The sequence below is a fragment of the Hemitrygon akajei genome, chromosome 5, assembly GCF_048418815.1.
Source record: "Hemitrygon akajei chromosome 5, sHemAka1.3, whole genome shotgun sequence".
NCBI lineage: Eukaryota > Metazoa > Chordata > Chondrichthyes > Myliobatiformes > Dasyatidae > Hemitrygon > Hemitrygon akajei.
In genome coordinates this window covers 9,288,898-9,306,154 of record NC_133128.1, presented here as the reverse complement: position 1 = coordinate 9,306,154, position 17,257 = coordinate 9,288,898, and the positions used below count along the sequence as shown (strand labels likewise).

Genomic DNA, 17,257 nt, shown 5'->3' with positions numbered 1-17,257 from the left:
TGCAATGAGTTTTGAGGGGGTGATAGTGTTCAATGCTGAGCTGTACTCAATGAAGAGTAACCTGATGTATGTATCTTCATTGTCCAGGTGTTCCAGAGCTGATTGAAGAGCCAATGAAATGGCCTCTGGTGTTGACCTGTTTTGATAGAGTCTAGAGAATAGGTTTAAGGGGAGAGGGGAAACATTTCAGAAGAACCTGAGAGGCAACTTCTTCATGCAAAGAGTGATATATTTCTGAAACGAGCTGCCAGATGAAGTGGTTGAATAACAGTTAAAAGACACTTGGACAGGTACATGGTTAGGGAGGGTTCAGAAAAGGGTTCCCAACATTTTTATGTCATTGACTCTTGCCATTAGCTGAGGGTTCTGCGGACACCAGGTTGGGAACCCCTGGTTTAGAGGGATATTGGACAAATATGGGCAAACAGGACTAGCTTAGGTGGACATCTTGGTCAGCATGGACAAGTTGGGCCGAAGAGCCTGTTTCCATGAGTCTATTATCCCTAGCCTTGAGAGATTTGTTTGGAGATTGCAGGTTGCAATTTCCTCTTGGAAAGACGAAGGTTCAGGGGAGACAGAATGAAATAACATCAAATGAAATATTTCTGATACAATTTCATATGTTTGAGATACTCCAGAGAACCGTGAAGTGTATAAGAGGCAGATCCCTGCTGTAGTGTACGGAACAGCAGTAATCAGTTACTGACAGCAAGCTTATGATGACATAAGTAGACCATAAGACATAGGAGCAGAAATAGGAAATTCAGACCATCAAATCTTCTCTGCCATTGCATCATGGATAATTTATTATCCCTATCAATCCCATTCTCCTGACTTCTTCCCATAACCTTTAACATCCTGACTAATCAACCTCCACTTTAAATGTACCCAATGACTTGGCCTTCACAGCTGTCTATGGCAATGAATTCCACAGATTCTCCACTCTCTGGCTAAAGAACTTCTTCACAACTCTGTTCTGTCCCCCTATTCCAAGGCTGTGCCCTTTGGTCCTAAACTTACCCACTATTGGAAGCATCCTCTTCACATCCACTCTATCTAGGCCTTTCAATATCCAATGGGTTTCAATGAGATATCCCATCATTCTTCTAAACTCTCGCAAGTACAGGCCCAGATGTATCAAATGTGCTCTTTATACCTCAACCTTTTCATTCTGAAATCTTTCTTGTGAACTTCCTCTGGACTCTAATACCAGCACATCCTTTTGTACATAAGGGGTCCGAACTGCTCACAACACTTCATGGGAGGTCTAACCAATGCCGTATAACTTCCCAGCTTATTATAATGTTAGTTGAAATGTTCAAAACTAAGTAGGTTCTTGACTAATTCAAACCTGCCTACACTGGCTGGAGAGTCAGTAACTAAAAACTTAAATATACAGTATTGGAAAGATGATTTGTGAGGAGGTTGCAAGGACTCAAGGGCTAGTGTTATAGAGAGGTTGGGCAGGCTGGGAATTTATTCCCTGGGGTGTAGGACACTGAGGGATGACCTTATAAGGGTGGTGTAAGGCTATGAGAAGCATAGATACGGTGAATGTAAAATCAAATTCCCTTTGCAGAGTGAAATGACTGTGGGAATGCACAGTAGCATAGCATTTACAGCTTCAGATTTCACCAGTCGGGGGTTCAATTCCCGCTACTGCCTGTAAGGAGTTTGTACATTCTCCCATTAGGTTTCCTCTGGGTGCTCCAGTTTCCTCCCACATTCCAAGAATGTGCAGTGTGGGGTTAGTGATTTGTGGGTATGTAATGTTGGTGCCAGAAGCACGGTGACACTTGCGTGCTGATCCCACGCAATCCTCGCTCATTTAGCGCAAATGACGCATTTCACCGTATGCTGCGATGTATACTACATGTGACAAATAAAGGTAATCGTTTAAGATGAGATGAGATCATAGGTTTAGGATGAGCAGGGGAAGATTTAAAGCAGAGACTTCTTCACTCAGAGTGTGGTCCATATATGGAAAGAGCTGCCAAAGGAAGAGTTTGAGGCAGCTACAATGATGACATTTAAGAGACATTTACAAGCATTTTGTCTGGATGCATTACAGATTGGTATGACAATTGCTCTGTATGTGAATGCAGGAAGCTAAAGAGACACAGCTCAGCACATCACAGGAAACAGCCTCCCCTCCGTGGGCCCTGTTAACACTTCTCACTGCCTTAGTAAAGCTGCCTGCGTAATCAAAGACCCCACCCACCCCGGACATTCTCTCTTTACTCCTCTCCCATCGGGCAGGAGGCACAAAAGCCTGAAAGCACATACCATCAGGCTCAAGGACAGCTTCTGCCCAGCTGTTATAAGACTATTGAGCATAAGACTTAGGACATTAAAGAATTAGGCCACTTGGCTCACTGAATCTGCTCTGCAATTGAAAGGTCCCCTAGTACGATAAGCTGGACTCTTGGCCTCACAACTTACCTCGTTAAGATCGTTCACTTTATCATTTACTTGTCCTCGTCACTTTTACACTTCATTCTACATTGTTATTGTTTTACCTCATTCTTTCTCAACGTGTAATGATCTGATCGGCATGAACAGTATGCAGAACAAACTTTTCACTGTATCTTGGAACATGCAACAATAACAAACCAATACCAATATCAACAGATTAGGATAGGAAACGGTTAGAGCAATCTCCTTTATGCCACGGACCTCTACCATTAAATGAGGGGACCATGGACCCCAGGCTGGGAACCCCTGCTTTAGAGGGACATTATGGGCTGGTACGTCAGCATAGTGGCTAGCACAACACTTTACAGTACCGGCAACCTGGGTTAAATTCCCGGTGGTGCCTGGGAGGAGTTTGTACGTTCTCCCCGTAACCACGTGGTTTTCCTCCAGGTGCTCTGGTTTCCCCCATAGTCCAAAGATGTAGCGATAAGTGGGTTAATGGGTCAATGTAAATTGTCCTGTGATTAGGCTCAGTTAAATCGGGGGCTGCTGGGCAGGCCGCTCGAAGGGATTGCAGCAGTATCTGAATCAATAAATAAACAAGATGATGACCACACTTGGTTTAATTTGCAAATTGCTGTGACCTTGACTGGCAGTGAAGACATATTCAGCAGGAAGGTTACAAAAGAGAATTGGATAAACATTTTAAAAGAAAAGCTTTGTGGGTTGTGGGAAGAGGACAGGGAGGATAATGACCTGGAGAACTCCTTGAAAGATAGATATATGGATATTTTATTGATCCCGAAGGAAATGAGTCTCACAGTAGCATCAGAAGCATACAGATATACAAATATTAGAAGAGAAGTAAGAAATAAGTTATCTCAAACAGTCTCACAGGTGGGGGCACCACTTCCCCAGCCATAGGTTGATTCATTATAGAGCCTAATGGCCGAGGGTAAGAATTACCTCATCTAGCGCTCCTTGGAGCAGTGCAGTTGTGTTAGTCTATAACTAAAAGTCCTCCTCTGTTCAGCCAAGGTGGCACGAAGAGGGTGAGAAACATTATCTAGGATTTCTAGGACTTTCCGTGGGGTCTTGTTCTAGTACCACAGCCTCCAGTGTGTCCAGTTTGACTCCTATACTAACCGAGCCAGCCTTTCTAATGTTCATTGAGCTTGTGTTGACGCCATTGGCTCAGCACACCACCACACAGAAGATTGTACTGGTGACAACAGACTGGTAAAAGATGTGAAAGAGAGGCCTGCGTACTCCAAAAGACCTCAGGAAGCAGAGCTGACTCTGGCCCTTGTCCACAGTCTCTGTGTTGGTGCTCCACTCAAATCTGTCATCCAGGTACACCCCCAGGTAATTGCAGGTCCTCACCACATCCACGTCCTCACCATCAACAGTAAGAGGGAGCAGCACAGGCTTAGTCTTCCTGAAGTCCATCGCCATCTCCTTTGTCGTACTGATGTTGAGCTGCAGATGATTCAGCTTGAACCATTCAACAAAGTCCTCCAGCAGGGCCCTGTATTCATCCTCCTGTTCTCCTTTTGTACTCCCAACTATTGCTGAGGCATCAGAGAATTTCTGCAGATGACGTGACTCAGTGTTGTATCTAAAGTCTGAGGTATAAAGGGTAAACAGGAAGGGAGACAATACAGTCCCCTGTGGTGACCCAGTGCTGCTTATAGCCATGTCTGACACACGGCTCTGAGGCTGCACAAACTGGTCTGCCAGTCAGGTAGTCCATTATGCAGGATACAATGGAAGTGCCAGCCTGCAATGTATGGAGTTTTTCCCCCAGCAATGAGTGCTGTGTGGCATTGAAGGCAAAATCAAAAACCATGACCCTCACAGTGCTGCCCTGCTTATCCAAATGGGAGTCGGCTCTGTTCAGCAGGTAGATGACAGCATCGTCGACTCCAATGTGGGCAAACTGCAGGGTATTGAGGGCTGATATGACCAGGGGTCAGAGGTGAGCCAGGACCTGCCTCTCTAGGGCCTTCACAATATGTGAGGTTAGGGACACTGGACGGTAATCATTCCAGACTTTCGGTCGGCCCTACTTGGGTACTGGGACCACACGTGATGTTTTCCACACAGTCGGGACCCTTTCCAGGCTGAGACTCAGATTGAAAATGCGCTGGAGAACTCCACACAGCTGCTCAGCACACTCCCTCAGGAACTTGGGGTTCACACCATCCAATCCCAATGATTTGCCGTGTCTGAGTTTCCCCAGAGCCCTTCTCACCTGCTCAGTAGTGAAGATGAGTCCATGATGACTGGCGAGTTGGTGGAAGGTGGAGATCAGGACGATAGCAGTTGGTATGTGGAGATGTGAATGGTAGGTGCAGGGCACGGAGGGGTATAGACAGCGTTAGCCTGTGTTGTTCATCCATGTGTTGAATTTGAGGGGGGAGCATTGGATGCCTCAGCACCTGGACTGGTATGCTGAGGGGGGTGTGAAAGGGAGGGCAGTTATCAAACCTACTGAAGGATTGGTTAACCCATTCACGGGTGCATTCTGAGATTCTACAGCTAGGCTGATTGAAGCCAGCGATGCTCTTCATGCCTCTCAACACCTTCCATGTGCTACTCTGCCCAAGCTTGCTCTCCAGCTCTCCCCTGTATTCCTCTTTAGCCACCTTGATCTTCTCCTTCAGCTCCCTCTGCACGTTCCAATTCCTCCCTCTCTCCAAATCTAAAGGTTCTCTTTCTGTGGTTGAGAAGAGCATTTGACCCATGGTTTGTTGCTAGGGAAGCAGCAAACAGTCATTGATGGTGTTACAGTGTCCACACAGAAGTTGATGTGGCCAGTGAGCCCGTGAATGTCCTCCCCATACAGATCACAAAGCACATTCCAGTCATCAAACTCAAAACAGCCCTTCAAGGCCTCAATGGCCTCTGGTATGTGGAGGTGGAAAGAGATAGCACAGGGGCAAATGAACCAAATGCCTCCTACAACTGGATTCTATAGAAACCTGCTCTTCCACATCAGGGTTTCTACAGATGTGTCATGGAGAGCATTCTGACTGGTTACAGGAGCCTGAAGGCACGTACTCAATGATTCAGGAACACCTTCTTCCCCTCTGAATGGAAATTGAACCCATGAACACTACCTCTGTACACTTTTGCACTACTTATTTAATTTACAGGTATTTATTTAATGTACAGGCATATGTACAAAATTAAGGGAGTGAAGTTTAGGGGAGAAATCAGGGGTTAAGTTTTTTTACACAGAGTGCCTGGAATGACTTGCCAGGGATGGTGGTGGAGGCTAAAGCATTAGGAGCATTTAAGAGCCTCTTGGACAGGCACATGGATGAAAGAAAAATGGAGGGTTATGGGGCAGTGAGGGTTTAGTACTTTTTTTTAAGGATTATATGGGTCGGCACAACATGGAGGGCTGAAGGGCCTGTACTGTGCTGTAGTGTTCTATAGTTAACTATATACGAGGGGTGATTGATAGGTTCGTGGCCCAGGGTAGAAGAAGTAAATTTTAGAAAACCTAGCACATTTATTTTTCAAAATAGTCCCCTCCTACATTTACACACTTAGTCCAGCGATCATGGAGCATACGGATCCCTCCTTTGTAGAAGTCGATGTCTTGGTCCACAGCATGGGTGATGTTATTAGCTTCAAACTTTCTGCATAATCACTCAGAGTTGACCCGCACGAGCATGTAATGAGAGCTGTATAACTCATCTCTTTCTACCTTAGGCCATGAACTTATCAATCACCCCTGCTGTGGACCACCTGAGGGTCCAAGACGCTCAACGTGCAGTTCAACTCTTTGAGTGATTATGCAGAAAGTTTGAAGTTAATAACTCGTCTCCTTCTACCTTAGGCCACAAACTTATCAATCACCGCTCGTATATAAAACTTGCTGTAATCCAGTTCTTTTATTAAGTATTCCAATGTACTGCCATTGTAAAACAACATAATTCATGACATACTGTATGCTGGTGATAATAAACACAATTCTGATATATTGCTCTGAGTGTGTAGCAAATCCGAATCAGGTTTATTATTATTGACAGTGTCTCTATTTTATTTCTTATCAGTTTACATAGATCAGACATTTCACCAAAAACGTGAACAAACTTCTATAGATGCACAGTGGAGAGTATCCTATCTAGTTGGTGTTGTGTATTTAGTATTTCAGTATTATTTGAGTGATCTTGTAAATATATTGTTTGATTAACCATTCTTTGTTGTTTAAATAATTCATTATAGTTATATATAAAAATATGTTCATTGTATACATCATGACACTGTGACATCTCGCTTAAAGTAATGAATGAAGATTTTCTTCTAAGTAGTTTAATGTTTTGGAGTTACAAAACATAACAATTGCATCATGGCCTAATATGGAAACACCAATACCCTTAAATGGAAAAGCCTAAATGGAAAAGTAGTGAATATAGCCCTGTTCATCACAGGAAAAGCTCTTCCCACACTGAGCTCAGGTTACATGGAATGCTGCTACAAGAAAGCAACAACAACCTCTCACTTCCCATCAGCAAAACCAAAGAGCTGATTATCAACTACAAGAGGGAAAAAGCAGAGGTCCATGAGCCAGCCCTCATTATGGGAATGGAGGCAGAGAGGATCAGTAGCTTTAAGTTCCTTTGCGCCAAGATTATAGAAGATCTGTCCTGGGTCCAGCATGTAAGTGTCACCACAACAATGGCACGTTGTGCCTCTATGTTCTCAGAAGTATGCATAGATTTGGCATGTCACCAAAAACTGAGACAAGCTTCTATGGTTGCACAGTAGACAGTATCCTAACTGATTGCATCATGGTCTAGTATGGAAAGCCAATGCCCAGGAATAGAAAAGTCAACAGCAAATGGCAGATATAGCCCAGTACATCACAGATAGAGTCCTCCCCATTATTTTAGCAAGGCATTTGACAAGGTACCTCATGCATCATGACACTATGTGACACCTCGCTTAAAGTAACAAACAAAGATAAGTAACATTGAGAAAGTAAGGAGGCATGGGATCCAAGGGGACCTTGCTTTGTGGATCCAGAACTGGCTTGCTCACAGAAGGCAAAGAGTGGTTGTAGACGGGTCATATTCTGCATGGAGGTCGGTGACCAGTGTTGTGCCTCAGGGATTTGTTCTGGGACCCTTACTCTTTGTGATTTTTATAAATGACCTGGATGAGGAAGTGGATGGATGGGTTAGTAAGTTTGCTGATGACACAAAGGTTGGGGGTGTTGTGGATAGTGTGGAGGGCTGTCAGAGGTTACAGCCGGACATTGATAGGTTGCAAAACTGGGCTAAGAAGTTCAACCCAGATAAGCGTGAGGTGGTTCATTTTGGTAAGTCAAATATGATGGCAGAATATAGTATTAATGCTAAGATTCTTGGCTGTGTGGAGGATCAGAGGGATCTTGGGGTCCGAGTCCATAGGATACTCAAGGCAGCTGTGCAGGTTGACTCTGTGGTTAAGAAAGCATACAGCGCATTGGCCTTCATCAGTCGTGGGATTGAGTTTAGGAGCCGAGAGCTATATAGGACCCTGGTCAGACCCCACTTGGAGTACTGTGCTCAATTCTGGTCACCTCACTACAGGAAGGATGTGGAAGCCATAGAAAGGGTGCAGAGGAGATTTACAAGGATGTTGCCTGGATTGGGGAGCATGCCTTATGAGAATAGGTTGAGTGAACTTGGCCTTTTTCCCTTGAAACAACAGTGGATGAGAGGTGACCTGATAGAGGTGTTTAAGATGATGAGAGGCATTGATTGTGTGGATAGCAGAGGTTTTTTCCCAGGGCTGAAATGGCTAGCATGAGAGGGCACAGTTTTAAGGTGCTTGGAAGTAGGTACAGAGTGGATGTCAGGGGTAAGTTTTCTACGCAGAGTGGTGAGTGTGTCACATGGGCTGCTGGCAATGGTGGTGGAGGTGGAAACAATTGTGTCTTTTAAGAGACTCCTGGATAGGTACATGGGGCTTAGAAAAATAGAGGGCTATGGGTAACTCTAGGTAATTTCTCAGGTAAGGATATGTTTGGCACAGCTTTGTGGGCTGAAGGGCCTGTATTGTGCTGTAGGGTTTCTATGTTTCTATATTTCAGTACACCATGGATTCTGGTTAATTGGAACATATTGGGATCAGTACATTTTGGCCCAATTAAGCAGGTGCCCAATTAGCCAAAGTTTCATGGAAATAGTTAAAAGGTATAAGAAAGACAAACTACCATTTAACTGAGTAACAAATTATGTAATTAAATGAAATACAGAACAAATTAGAACACTACCAATACCTCTACAGTACAATATAACTGTGTATTAGTTCCTAATAGTTATCGATGGAGGAATTCATCTGTCATGTTCTTTTGATTGACTACCTTCCTACAATGCTTTAAATGATTGAACCCCCCAAATCTTCATTTTCATTGTGACATTCACAATGATTGTCGATACTTTCCTGATTCCTAACTTGATGAAGTCATGAAAATGTTTCATTTTCACTTACGGCTGTCTCTGGCATCTCTAAGTCTGATTGCTTGAATCCATAGTGAGCAGTTCTGAATGGTCACCAACTATCAGTGACAAAAATCATTGCCTTTTGAACACAAGCACACACAACTGACACTATTTAAAAGCTGATCGCACTACACACAGTGTAGTGTCTAATGGCCATGCAAGAGCACGCGACTGATGCCTATCAGAAACTGTTCAGTAACAGTCTCCTGCCCAAATTAAGCAGCATTGTGCCTCAAATAGATGATGGGAATCTCGGCTATTTGCATGATTTTGTTTTTGATTTGGAGTTGTCTCAAATAAATGGCTGTCCCAATTAACCAATGCCTCAATTAACCACAACACAACATACTTACATAGAGCGCTGCTTTAAGAAAGCAGCATCGATCGTCAAGGACCCCCACCATCCAGGCCATGCTCTCTTCTCACTGGAGTTACAGGAGCCTTAAGTCCCACAACAGCAGGTTCAGGAACAATTACCCTTCAACCATCAGGCTCCTGAACCAGTGAGGATAACTTCACTCACTTCAACTCTGAACTGATTCTAACACCTATAGACTGACTTTCAAGGAGTTTTTACAACTCAGGTTCTCAGTATTTTTATTTGCATAGTTTGTCTTTTTTTTTGCACATTGATTGCTTCTCAGTCTTTGTTTATGTAATCTTTTTTTCATAAATCATATTGTATTTAAAATTTTTTTCTTGTAAATGCCTTCCAGAAAAGTAATCTCAAGGTAGTACATGGTAACATATAAGTACTTCGATAATAAATTTAGTTTGAACTTTGAACTTTTGAACTTTGAACACGTCTCCAAAGCACCGTCTCCATAGCAACCTTCCTGTATAACTCTGTGAATGCAAATCCTAGCATTCAGAACATAGATACAATTTTCTTTGCTATCTCCCCATCAAAGTATTGTTAATTGCTCCATACCTTATAATGTTCTGGCTGGGTTGCAGACGAGACAGGGAAAGCTGCAGACAATATCCACAAGAAAATGAAAATCAGGGTTGTATGCAGTGACATACACTATATGTACTTTGATAATACATTTACTTTGAACTTTGATATTTACTTTACGTCAAATGTGTGATGATTTGCAGAAGCCTGCTGCCAAGGCAAGGCATCTGAGATTGGGTGGAGAGGCCTCGACTCCTGGGTGTGTGTGGGGAGGGCTGAGGGGAGTCTGAGCAGGATCTCCGAAATAGAAGTGCTGGTAATCTTTGGAAATCAGTCCCAATTCAGGGTTCGGACCCGGAATGTCAACAATCCCTCACATCTCCCGCCCCTTCCACAGATGCTGCCTGACGCATTGAGCTCCTAGAGCTGATTGTGTGTTAACGCATGTATTGACCCTTCAGCATACAATGTTGTGCCGGATTTTTAACCTACTGTAAAGTCAATCTGACCCTTCCCTCCCATATTTCCCTCCAATTCACCCATGTGCCTATATAAGAGTCTCTTAAATGCCCCCAATTTGCCTGCCTCTACCATCATCCCTGGGAGTGTGCCACACACCCACTACTCTCTATGTTTGAAACTTACCTCTGACAACCCCCTATACTTCCCTCCAATTACCTTAAAAATTCTGTCCTGGGAAAAAGACCCTGGCTATCCATTCGATAAATGCCTCTTATAATCTTATACGTCTCTATCAAGTCATCTCTCCTTCAGTCCAAAGAGAAAAGCTCCAGCTCACTCAACCTATCCTCATAAGACATGCTCTTTAATCCAGGCAATATCTTGGTAAATCACCTCTACACTCTCTCTAAAGCTTCCACATCCTTCCTATAATGAAGTGACCAGACCTAAACTTGTGTTGCTTCACGAGTGTATGGTTGGATTATCCTTTTGAGTTTTTGGGTAATATTGTAGGAGGCAACAAGGAGATATACAGGAGTGGTTGAGTGGTGTCAAAAGAACAAACTTGCACTGAGCAGCAATAAGAGTAAGGGATTGATTGTGGACTTCAGGAAGGAGAAGTCTAGGGAGCTCACACCAGTCCTCAATGAGGGTATCAACAATGGAAAAGTAAGCAGTTTCAAATTCCTGGGCAACGGTGTCTCTGAGGATCTACTGCATTCTGGGCCCAACGTATTGATACAATCACAAAGCAGACACGCCAGCAGCTATATTTCATTAGGAGTTTGAGGAGGTTTGGAATGTCACCAAAGACTAGCAAATTTTATTCAGATGTTCCATACAGAGCATTCTGACTGGTTGCATCACCGTCTGGTATGGAGGGGCCACCACAGAGGATCAGAAAAAGCTGCAGAGGGTTGTAAACTCAGCCAGATCCTTCATGGGAACTAGCATCCCCACCATGAAGGACATCTTCAAAATGCCATGGACCAATACCATTAAGCAAGGAGTCTGTGGACCTCAAGTTGGGAACCCCTGATTTAAGGTGAGAGGGGACAAGTTCAAAGGAGATGTGTGAGACAACTGTTTTTACACAGAGAGTGGAGGATGCCCAGAATATGCTGCCACAGGTGGTGGTGGAGACGGATATGATAAGAGGCTCTTTGACAGGCACATGAATATGCATTGACAGGAGGGGTATGGACATTGTACATGCAGAAGGGACTAGTTGAGTGAGGTAGTTAATTACCGGTTAACTAGCTTGGCTCAACATCATGAGCCAAAGCGTCCGTTCCTGTGCTGAACAGTTAGTTGTATGTAGTCAGGATCACTGGGCCAGATAATACCAGGAATTTCAGCTACATGATAAAACAACAGTGGAGGCTCAGTGGACAGAGGTTGTGGTTCAGAATCCCATAAGTTCAGCAATTAGGCCATTCAGCCCATCAAATACGCACCACCATTCTATCATGGCTGATTTATTATCCCTTGCAACAACTGACTTCCTGACTTCTCCCCATAATCTTTGATGCCCTTACTAATCAAGAACCTATCAATCTCCACTTTAATTATACCCAATGATTTGGTCTCCATGGTCGTCTGTGGCAATGAATTCCACAGATTCATCACCCTCTGGCTACAGCTCATCTCTGCTCGAAAGAGATGTCTCTCTATTCGGAAATGATTCTACGGGTTATAAAATCAATTCAGTGTTGAGGTGAGTAACTCTAGTAGTTCAGGAACCTGATGGTTGAAGGGTAATAGCTGTTCCTGAACCTGGTGGTGGGGGTCTAAGGGCTGATTTACACTTGTGCATACAGGCTACGCCGCAGCCTACGCCTACGCCGTAGCCCTGATTTTCACTTCTGCATCGCTCTATGCCGTAGCGAGCGTGCGTTGGTGTGCACCAAAACGCTAGTTGGCGGTGGGGTTTCTATGCCACTGTGTTGAGCTTCTTCGTGAGAGACATGGACGAGGAAATGCATTTCAAACATTTTCGCATGTCAGCAGGTAGATTTGACGATTTGGTTCATCTATTTCGTGTCGGTGTACGCACAGCCTACAGACATGGCGGAGAGGAAGCAACTGGAAATGTGTAGGAGGAAATGCAATGCTACCAAGCAGACCAATCACAGTTGTTGCGGTCTGTGTCGCCGCGATGCGTGAGTAACTTTTCCGGAGAGGTGCACGTCACTCTACAGTGTAGGGTACGGCGTAGGGTATGCGTTAGCTATGGCATCGATGTGACGCACAAGTATAAATCAGCCTTAAGGCTCCTATAGCTCCTTTCCAATGGCAGCAGAGAGAAGAGAGCATGGCCCGGATGGTGGGAGTGCTTGATGATGGATGCTGCTTTCCTGTGGCAGCACTCCTTGCAGCATTTGTGTTGCATGTTTCCACTGTCCCCACGTGCTTTACCATTCATGAAGTATGGGCTGCAGCAACAACCTCTTTGCTGCAGTAACTTGGGGGTGGGGGGGGGGGGGGTCAGGGTCACGAGGTATCCATGGAGGGAATGGAACTGTCAACGTTTCAAGTTGTGGGCATGCAATGTTGGCACTGGAACGTGTGGCAAGGCTTGAGGGCTGCCCTGGAACATCCTTGAGCTGTTAACGCAAACGACACATTTCGAGACACTGCATCACGACCAGACCTCTGCATTGCCACTTGACTGATTTGTGGTGTGGTCAGTCATACGTTTCCCAAGGGCAAATAGAGATGGACATTAAATGCTGATGCTGATACCTACACCCAGGGTATGATCTTACAATGATCTTCTATTTATGACCTCTGAGATTTCCTCTATTTCAAAGGCAACACGTCAAAACTTCTTCATTTCCAAGTATCCTGAGGTCACGAAAGGCAGGCTATAAATGTAAGTCTTTTTTTAACACTCCCTTCCCCAATTTGTTTCTGGAGGTCAATAAGATTTAAAACAAGTTTTCAGAGTGCATATATGTCACCATATACAACCTTGAGATTCACAGTAAATACAAAGAAACTTAAAAAAAATTAAATAGGCAATGAATATCAAGAACATGAGACAACAAATCCTTGAAAGTGAGTCCATAGGTTGTGGGATCAGTTCAGTGTTAGGGACGGATAAAGGGGATGCAGTGGATGTTGTATATTTGGACTTTCAGAAGGCCTTTGACAAGGTGCCACACATGAGGCTGCTTACCAAGTTAAGAGCCCGTGGTATTACAGGAAAGTTCTATGGTTAGAGCATTGGCTGATTGGAAGGAGGCAGCGAGTGGGATTAAAAGGATCCTTGTCTGGTTGGCCGCCAGTGACTAGTGGTGTTCCGCAGGGGTCGGTGTTGGGACCGCTTCTTTTTATGCTGTATATCAATGATTTAGATGATTAAATAGACGGTTTTGTTGCCAAGTTTGCAGATGATATGAAAACTGATGGACGTGCAGGTAGTGTGGAGGAAACAGGAAGGCTGCAGGAGGACTTAGACAGATTAGGAGAATGGGCAAGAGAGTGGCAAATGAAAGACAAGGTTAGAAAAGGCATGATCATTCACTTCACCTCTTTCACCTCAGATGGTTGAAGATGTTTGGTATGGGTCCCCAAATCCTAAGAACTTTCCACAGGGGCACAATTGAGAACATCCTGACTGGCTGCATCACTGCCTGGTATGGGAACTGTACTTCCCTCAATCGCAGGACTCTGCAAAGCTCAGCACATCTGTAGATGTATACTTCCAATTATTTAGGACATTTACCAAGACAGGTGTGTAAAAAGGGCCCAAAGGATCGTTGAGGACTTGAGTCACCCCAACCACAAACTGTTCCAGCTGCCACCATCCGGGAAACGGTACTGCAGCACAAAAGCCAAGAACAACAGGCTCCAGGACAGCTTCTTCAACCAGGCCGTCAGACTGGTTAATTCATGCTGACACGACTGTATTTATATGTTATATTGTTGTACATACTATTTGTTACAAGTTACTGTAAATTCCACATTGCAGATTTAGACAGAGACGTAATGTAAAGATTTTTACTCCTGTATATGAAGGATATACGTAATATAGTCAATTCAATTCAATTCTTTTGGTAATAGAAATAAATGTGTGGACTATTTTCTAAACAGGGAGAAAATCTAAAAATCTAAGATGCAAAGGGCTGCTTAAGGTTTACTTGCAGGTTGAGTCGGAGGTGAGGAAGCTAAATGCGTTGTTAACATTGATCTAAAGAGGTCTTGAATACAAGAGCAGGGATGTGATGCTGAGGCTTTATAAGGCACTGGTGAGGCCTCACCTTGAGTATTATGAACAGGTTTGGGACCCTCATCTTAGAAAAGATGTGCTGGCATTGGAGGGGGCCCAGAGGAGGTTCACAAGGATGATTCCAGGAATGAAAGGGTTATCATTCGAGGAAAGTTTGCTGGCTCTGGATCTGTACTTGCTGGAATTCAGAAGGATGAGGGGGGAATCTCACTGAACCCTTTCAAACGCTGAAAGGCCAAGACAGAGTAGATGTGGAAAAGATGTTTCCCATGGCGGAGAGTCTAGGACAAGAGGGCACAGCCTCAGGATAGAGGGGTGCCCTTTCAAAACAGAGATGCGGTGAAATTTCTCTAGCCAGAGGGTGGTGAATTTGTGGAATTTGCTACCACAGGCAGCTGTGGAGGCCAGGTCGTTGGCTGTATTTAAGGCAGAAAATAATAAGTTTTTGATTGGACCTGGCATTAAAGGTTATGGGGAGAAGGCCGGGGTATGGGGTTAAGGAGGGGAAAAAAGGATCAACCATGACAGAATGGTGGAGCACACTCAATGGGCCAACTGGCCTAATTTGGTTCCTATGTCATATGGTCTTATGGAGTAAAGTTATCCACACCAGTTCAAGAGCCTGATGGTTAAAGAGACAGCACGATAGAGAACACTGAGGCACATAGACATTGCCTTCAATTACAGAAAGGTCTCCATTACATTTTTACGGACACATTATAAATATCGTCTTTATTTTGAATTCTCCTCTTCCCAGCGCTGACTTCAAACCTGACCACAGGCGACCGACCTTCACAGTACTGAACCGCCATGACCTTGCTTACAATTCCTTTACGTGAATCAATAACCAGAACCTTCAACAGCCAAGGTCAAAGGGGGGAGGGAAATGGAAGTTAAGGGAACACAAAGTGCTGTCTCATAGATTTGCCAGGAGCCTGAGATTTAGCTGAGGATGGCAGTCACTTCAGTAATGCTACTAAAAGGGAAACGCATTATCCTGAAGGCTACTAATTAATGACATTAGAGTGGAATGTCGCCACAAAGAAAAGAGAGTGGAAAATATAATGTGAAGTCACAATGCTTTAGCTCTCTCCTTCGGGTACACAGCACAACATAAAGGTTTTATAACGAGTAGTCAAAACTGCCCAATACATCCCTGGCACTGGCTAACCCACCATCAAGGACATATATATAGAAAGGTGCCAGAAAAGGGACAGTAACATCATGAAGGATCCCCCCACCCTGCTCGTGGACTGTTTGACGCCAGGACCATCACATTCAGAAAGTTACTTACCCAAACAGTAAAGCTGATCAACAACCCCCCCACAAACCCACCCCTCCACACCCCCAACTACCACCACTTTATCATTTCCTGTCAGTAACCTAAAGTAGACACACCTATGCCTATCATCACTTTATTTACATACAATCAATCCATGTATATAATCTATCTTATACATTTATATTTATTAAGTTTTTAAGTCTTTATCTTAGTGTGTTTCTATACGCTGCATCGGATCTGGAGTAACAATTATCTTGTTCTTCTTTACATTTGGAAAAAGACATTAAACAATCATGAACCTTAAATCTGCACTGCTCAGCTGATGAGTCCGGAGTTGGGTTCCGCAAAACAGAGTGAATAAGTTCAAAGATAAAGAATAAAAGATTAGCTTTATTTGTCGCAAGTACATCAAAACATACAGTGAAATACGTTGCCAGCATTGGAGACACAGTGGGGGCAGGCTGTAAATGTCACTACATTTCCAGCACCAGCACAGCGTGGCCTTTACCTAACCTACACGCCTTTGGAGTGAGGGAGGAAACCGGAGGATGTGGGGGAACTCACAGGTCACAGGGAGAACGTACAAGCTCCTTAAGGACTGCGGCAGGAATTGAACCCTCATAGAACAGTATAACACAGCACTGCATCGGGCCCTTTGATCTACAATGTTGTGCTGAACCATTTAAATTAGTAATTAAATGGCCAACTAAACTAATTCCTTCCGCCTACACAATGTCCTTATCCTTCCATTTCCCTCACAATCATGTGCCTATCTAAATGTCCCTTAAAAGTCCCTAATGTATCTGCCTCCACCACCTCCCCAGGCAGCTCATTCACGGCACCCATCACTCTCTGTGTAAAAAAACCTTGCCGCTCTCATCTCATAGAAACATAGGAATATAGAAAACTACTGCACAATACAGGCCTTTCGGCCCACAAAGCTGTGCTATGTCCCTAGCTTAGAAAGTACCTAGGGTTACCCATAGTCCTCTATTTTTCTGAGCTCCATGTACCTGTCCAGGAGTCTCTTAAAAGACCCTATCATATCTACCTCCATCACTGCCACTGGCAGCCCATTCCACGCACTCACCACTCTCTGTGTAAAAAACACTTACCCCTGACATCTCCTCAGTACCTACATCAAAGCACTTTAAAACTGTGTCCTCTCATGCTGGCCATTTCAGCCCTGGGGAAAAGCCTCTGACTATCCACACAATCAATGCCTCTCATCATCTTATACACCTCTATCAGGTCACCTCTCATCCTCCGTCGCTCCAAGGAGAAAAGGCCGAGTTCACTCAACCTCTTCTCATAAGGCATGCTCCCCAATCCAGACAACATCCTTGTAAATCTCCTCTGCACCCTTTCTATGGCTTCCATATCCTTCCTGTAGTGAGGTGACCAGAACTGAGGACAGAACTCCAAGTGGGGTCTGATCAGGGTCCTATATAGCTCAATATTAC

At 44.2% G+C, this 17,257-nt stretch overlaps 1 protein-coding gene across 7 annotated transcripts in view; it reads right to left on the bottom strand.

The window, feature by feature from the left end:
• nrip1a (nuclear receptor interacting protein 1a) overlaps positions 1 to 17,257 on the bottom strand; it is a 128,352-nt gene that overhangs the window by 19,393 nt on the left and 91,702 nt on the right. The gene's annotated exons all lie outside the window — the stretch shown is intronic.